Below are 6,722 nucleotides of genomic sequence, written 5' to 3' on the forward strand. Positions count from 1 at the left end.
TAAGACCTTCCGAGAATATAACCAACCTTCCTTTCTGCTTTCCTGCAGGCTGAGAAACAACAATTATAAAAACATGCATCGGAGGCACACAACCCTTCGGGAGAAGGGCCGGAGGCAGGCCATCCGTGGCCCAGCCTACATGTTCAACGAGAAAGGCACCAGCCTGACAGCAGAAGAGGAACGTTTTCTGGATTCCGCGGAATATGGCAACATCCCCGTCGTGCGGAAAATGCTGGAGGAATCCAAAACCTTGAACTTTAATTGCGTCGATTACATGGGACAAAATGCCCTTCAGTTAGCTGTAGGGAACGAGCATCTGGAGGTGACAGAGCTGCTCCTGAAGAAGGAGAACCTCGCTCGAGTTGGCGATGCCCTGCTGTTGGCCATCAGCAAAGGGTACGTGCGCATCGTGGAAGCAATATTGAACCACCCGGCCTTTGCCCAAGGACAGCGGCTCACCCTCAGCCCCCTGGAGCAGGAACTGAGAGATGATGATTTTTACGCTTACGATGAAGATGGCACTCGCTTCTCCCATGACATTACCCCGATTATACTTGCTGCCCACTGCCAGGAGTATGAAATCGTTCACATCTTGCTTCTAAAAGGCGCGCGGATTGAAAGGCCACATGACTATTTTTGCAAGTGCAATGAATGTCTTGAGAAGCAGAGGAAAGATTCCTTTAGTCACTCTCGGTCGAGAATGAATGCCTACAAAGGATTAGCCAGTGCTGCTTATTTGTCTCTTTCCAGTGAAGACCCTGTCCTTACTGCTTTAGAGCTAAGCAATGAACTGGCCAGACTAGCCAACATTGAAACTGAGTTTAAGGTAATTCCCTGCTGTGCCTTTTCCCTTGGGCTGAGTGTGTTCAGGGTGCTGTGTGTTTTACGTGTTAGATCAAGTCTTGGTTGGCTGTTGGAGGGGGCAAGGGAGGAAACAGAAGCTCTGGGAACTGCCAGGTGTGTTAACTACACATCGATTCACACCACTGTGCATTCTCCAGTTAATAAATATTTGTAAGTGAATATGGCATTTTATAACAGAGACAACTTTACTCAGGGCTCTTATGTTGCATACTGTGATTGCTTAGAATCTCTAGTTTGCAGTAAGAATAAAAATTAGATTATTACAAAAATGGAGACTCATTTAATTTAAGAAAGGTAAGTCTTTTTAATTAAGCAATCTATTTTAGAGGCAGAGTTCTAAAGGTTGGTTTAATGGCTTAAGAATCCAGTACATCTAGTTCTGTTACAATGATAAAAGGTATAAATTAAGTCATTTTAGTTCTTTGTGAAATAATTTAAATTGCATTACCTCTTAATGGTTTGGTACTGCATCTGTGTGTGATGAACTTCATGAAAAAGGAGGAGAGAAATGATCAAGAGACTGTTATGAAGTTTATCGTCATGCCAAACAAAACAGTGGAACTTGCAGAACTCTCTGACAAGTTATTCAAGGTTTCCATTATCATAATGAGTTTGTAAATGTCCAATGTCATTTGCATGATTTCTCTAAGTCATTTACATGGCATAAATAGTATTGTCTCCCTTTCTAAAATAAATTAGTCATGAAAAAAGCTCATTTTCAGTGGCTCAGTCATCAAAAGAAGACTGTTTTCTGACGACTATTGTGCAGCTTCAATCATGATCAGTGACACTGGGGTAATAAAATCTATGTTGTGGGTAAACTGGGGTAGGGTGCCTGCCAGGAATCCATTATTTTTAATTTAGAAAACTATTCAAGTGTTAAAGCATCCATTTCAGGATTTGTAGCTATAAGCTGTCCAATTTAAAAGTGAGAAGAAAGAATGTTCTCAGGCTGCTGCCTTTGAAACTCTGTCGTAAGTCTCTAACAGGAAAAAAATACCCAAACCACTGAGGTCTTTTAGCAATAAAATTAGGACAAAATCTTGCAAATTCTTTTTCACCCCTGTGAATCAGAATTGCAAGGACAGAATAATCTAAAGGGGAGTTTTTTACCTTCATTGCATTCAGGTCTCTCAGTCAGAACCTCATTTTGTTCAGTGAATCTGGCTGCTGAGTGAGGGTTATTCAGTACAAACATGCTGTGGGCTCCCACCACAGTTAACAATACTAATATCTCATTAATGTTCCAGCTGCATTTCAGTAGAAAAACATATATTGTGTGGAGCATGAGCAGCCTCATTTTTACATGCCTGTTGGTTCTGATAACTGTCCTGCTGCAGAAGAGTAAATCTCTTTCTATAAGAATCCCTCCTTTTGTTCATTGAGCTTCCAATGTGGTCCAGACTGGCACTGGAAGGTCCATCAATCCTCCAGGAGCAAACAAGCAATCAACTGTTAAGTAGTCTCTTGACAGTTATATCTCCCCAGGAGTGGCAAATGGATGTGAATAAATCTATAGTGGAAATGCCATTAGGAACTGTTTGCCAAATTACTGTTTTTCCAGGAAGGCTTTCCAGTTTTGTTGCTTTATTGGAAGGTTCTGTGCCACACACATCTGCATATGTTAGTGAAGCACTTCAGAAGCAACCATATGACTAGATTTCTTCAGATTTGTCACATTCCTTTAGTATATTAATGCTCCCAGAAATTAAAAACTTCTCAAGATTATAATGTATTCTCACCCTACAAAAAATCAGGTGTATGTATTTATGCAAAAATATTTATTCTTATTAGCATAATCAGTGTGATGTGGAATATTAATATAACAGTAGGGCTTCTTTTTTTTTTCCACAGAACATGACATTTTGAGAATTCATTTCCAGAAAAGAACAGGATTACTGAAAGTATATTTAAGAAGCTCACAAATGATGAAAATTTATGAAATCAGACATGCTCCAGAGGACATTTTTTTTTGGTGCCTAAATTAAAACTTTCCTAGAATTTTTAGGTTTTATTGCTAAAGTTCTGTAATTACCATTAGTGCTCAAGAGAGTTATAAAATTATCACTTAGGATTGTTTCAGAATAGTTATTTATACGCAGTCTTAGCAATACAATTTCAGGAGGCACAAAAAGTCCTTGAAACGGAAGGACATGAGTAAGATTTTAATAATGTGGGTGGACAAATAGTAATTAAGTAACCTCTGAGGAAACTCCTAGCATGAACTAATTAAAATATAAATGCAGTGCCTTACGCCTGCTGTTTGCTGCCCTAAATCTCTTATGCAATTGCACCATTCAGCACACCCGACTGAGGAGGCAGGATGTGCACTATGTTTTCAGGGAAACATGAAATTTTTTGGGTGGATTGCCTCTTTGTACAGATATGAAAGGTGAAAAAAACCCAGCCATGTTAAGCACTTGAAAGGAGGAAAGTTGCATTAGCTGTGGTTGGCCACAGTTTGAGAGAGAGTCCAGTGAAGACTACTAGGTGATATTATTTTATCCATTCCTTATGAAGTGTCTTTCCATAAGCATCTCACATCACAAACCAGTATGGGGGTGTTATTGAGGTGAAAATGGGAGGCTGGATTTACACTAGCCCACACTGGTGACCTTTAGCAGCCTTTACATTGACCCATCAATAGGTCTTTAATAGGAAGACTAGATGTACTGGCTCTCAGTCTGGAGTGGATATACTGCCCTACTGAACTCCTTTTGTGATGTGTTGATTTTGGCTCGAAAGCAAGGTCAAGACAGTCAGCTACTGTGTGGCTTCCCACATGCTGGAAAGAATAATAACAGTGGAGATTTGGAGCTGGAAGGAAGAGAGAAGCTGTCAGAGCCAATCAGTGCCAATGGTTTTACTGGAGCCAGTACTCTATTGGGGTGAATCAGTGATTTTACACTGAAGCTTAGAGGAGATCAGGGAAGGTGAGTGTCTGACCCAGTACTTAGAACAAAGATATGCTTTGGATCAATGATGCTGTGCCATTATTTCAAGCAAAACTCAGCTTTTGCAATGTTTATTGAGGAGTGGGGGAAAAAGTGGAATAATGTTGCATATCTATTTTCTTTAACTTACCTCTTGTCAAAATTCTGTAAAAAAAAATAAAAGTAATGGGAGAAAACAAATTGCATTGAAAGATGTAGTCCACAACTCTAGAAGTAAATAATCCCACTTCCCCAAAATAAGATGAAAAATATTAGTTTGGTTGTTTCTACTGAAAATACTAGCAGTGTGATTGCATTAAATGCCCTGGCAATGAAAGCTCTTCCCTCTTTTTCTCTCTTTTACTCAAATTGAAAAAAAATCCATGCACATTCCCATTTCTTTCAAAGTTGGCAAACCCTGGTCTCAGACTGAAGCAACTAATCCTTTCATCATCTACCAGTGGATTCTGTTTGTTTTGCTCATGTAAGTAAGCCTGATATCACTTTCAGTACCTGTAACATAGCCAGGATTTGTCCAGAGGAGCAAATCATACCCTTGAGCCAGACTGATGAGAACTGCTCTCCACTTTGGTCCAGAGAATTTGACCTTTCCTAGGTCACCTTGGTGTGAAACCATATGCTGGTGTCTTCACAGCTAAAGGCTGTCCCCAGCCAGGTGGCTCATTTCTGAGACTGGAATATTAAAAGCAAAATCAACAAAATTGGTTTTATATGTTCATCAAAGCCCTAAGGAGATAGCAGTTCTAGCAAGCAGTTTGCAGGAAATGCCCTTGCAATTGTCTTTAACACCAGTATTAGGCTGAATATTACTATCCATGCCCTGATAAAAGTGTGAAACCCAGGGTAATAGCTTTGTTTGCTTTTTAAAAGTCTCTGACAGTTCATTCCTGTTTCTGGTGAGATCCCACTCGAACCAGGTCTGGTTTACAATTAGACTACATGCTTGTGTATGTCAGGAATCATCCTCATGATGAAGAGAACCAGCCAATTCATTCTATTTAGCAATCCAGACGAATTAAATTATAGAATCACAAAGGAGGCTGTGGAAAGATCTCACCAGCCATAAGTGGTAAATAAGATCTCAGCTCCTGTTGATTAAAATGTTACTGAAGGCATGATCAAAACCACCACCTGGAAGGCATATGGTGCCTGGTCTTTATTTACCAATCCTACCAATATTGTCTGTTCATTTACTACAGTGGAACAGGTTTTGTTTCTGAATTACATGCCTCTTCCTCTCACCTTTCTTTTTAACTGTTGTCCTTTCTCTAAAAGAAATTATTTGGATTCAAAACCAGATTCTAACTCTGAGCCAGCTCTTGAGTGCAGGTGAGCATCATGTCCAGGCTCAGCTGGCTGATGGACCTCAACTGGCTGCTCTGCTGTTTCTGGAGGGTGATGGCTTGTGTGGCAGCAAGTCAAACGTGTAGATGCCTACAGAGATGAGCCTGCTAGGAGCTACTTGTGGTTTCACTGGGGCTGCGGTGATGTAAAACAGCTGAGGCTCAAATCTCTAAATTCTCAGAATGCTGGAAGAGTGGCCAACCAGCCCTGGAGACTCAATGATTTGTATCTGTTAGGGATGATCTGGTTTTCCTGTGGCACAGCTCTTGCTCCAGTAAGTCAGCCTCACCCTTTTTCTACTTAAATATAAATTGTTAACTTAACAGGATGTATTTCACCTAAACTTCTTAAGAGAAACGACCTTGTAAAATTTCTCAATTTTTCTGGCTTTATCTCTCCAAATGGGAAATTTGGGCCAGATCCTGCACTTTGAGGGTGACACAGAACTGCTGTTGCAAAGTAATAAGGACTGATGTATCTGGTTATATCTTGCTGAGAAAGTTGCAGCTTTTTAGGGTTTGTGGCTCTGCAGCATTGAAGGAAACCTTCCATGCTCTTCATCTCTCAGGCCATCTGCAAATCATGAGCATTGGTGAGGATAAACATACCAGAAACTGTAAACTGCTTCCTTTCCCCATGTTGATTGCTAAACCTAGAGAAATCTGACTTAATGAAAGAAGTCTAATTCTTCAGTTGCAAACTAAATGGTTTTTTAGTTTTAAAATTGTAAGAAAATAAGAGGGGATGGTAGTTAATTGTAAACTGCTTCCTTTCCCCATGTTGGTTGCTAAACATAGAGAAATGTGACCTAATGAAAGAAGTTCAACTCTTCAGTTGCAAACAAAATGTTTTTTTAGTTTTAAAATCATAAGAAAATAAGAGGGGATGGTAGTTAATATAAAGAAAATACAATATAAAGATTATGCAAAGGGCCAAAAAAAAAACTTGGAAAGAAGAACTGAGTGCAAAAGCTGAAACCTGTGGTATTTTAGCATGAGAAATACATGTTGTGCAGAGTTAAAAAATAATTGTTAGACTTATGTTAGACTGATGTTAGTTATGACTGTTAATGCTAGTCATGCATTTTTTAAATGAATGGTAAAAAAGAAATAGGAAAGGGCAGAAAACATTGGGTAGCAAAATAGAGGGAAGGGGAAATATTTTGTGAGGATGGAGAGTTAACAGTGGGTGTGGAAAGAGAAAATAATCTTGAAAATCATCAGGCTGTAAACCACTAAGGGTACACTTAGATACTCCTTACCTAAACTGAACAGTCTTAGAGTCGTTTGCTCTCAAGAGTGACTCTTTGGAGACAGCCCCTGACACTCATTTCCCATTTAAAAAATGAAGAGGTTGTTGTGGAAACCTTCTTAATTAGCTTCATGAACACTCATATAAATCAATTACTTAATTTTTTAGCTCTGACCCATTCTTCCCTGAGTGATCCATTTATCCCTTTGTAATCTCTCCCCTCAACATGCTCTCTGGTGGGCATCTTGCTTCTGATATGTTTGAGAAGACTATTTATGACTCATGTATTATTTTATCAAGATGATCACT

The 6,722-nt window shown here is 39.5% G+C and overlaps 1 pseudogene; it reads left to right on the plus strand.

The window, feature by feature from the left end:
• Positions 1–48: 48 nt before the first annotated feature.
• LOC103769245 lies at positions 49–826 on the plus strand (annotated as a pseudogene).
• The last annotated feature ends 5,896 nt before the right edge of the window (positions 827–6,722 follow it).

This window comes from Merops nubicus, unplaced genomic scaffold (assembly GCF_000691845.1).
Source record: "Merops nubicus isolate BGI_N331 unplaced genomic scaffold, ASM69184v1 scaffold713, whole genome shotgun sequence".
Taxonomy (NCBI): Eukaryota; Metazoa; Chordata; class Aves; order Coraciiformes; family Meropidae; genus Merops; species Merops nubicus.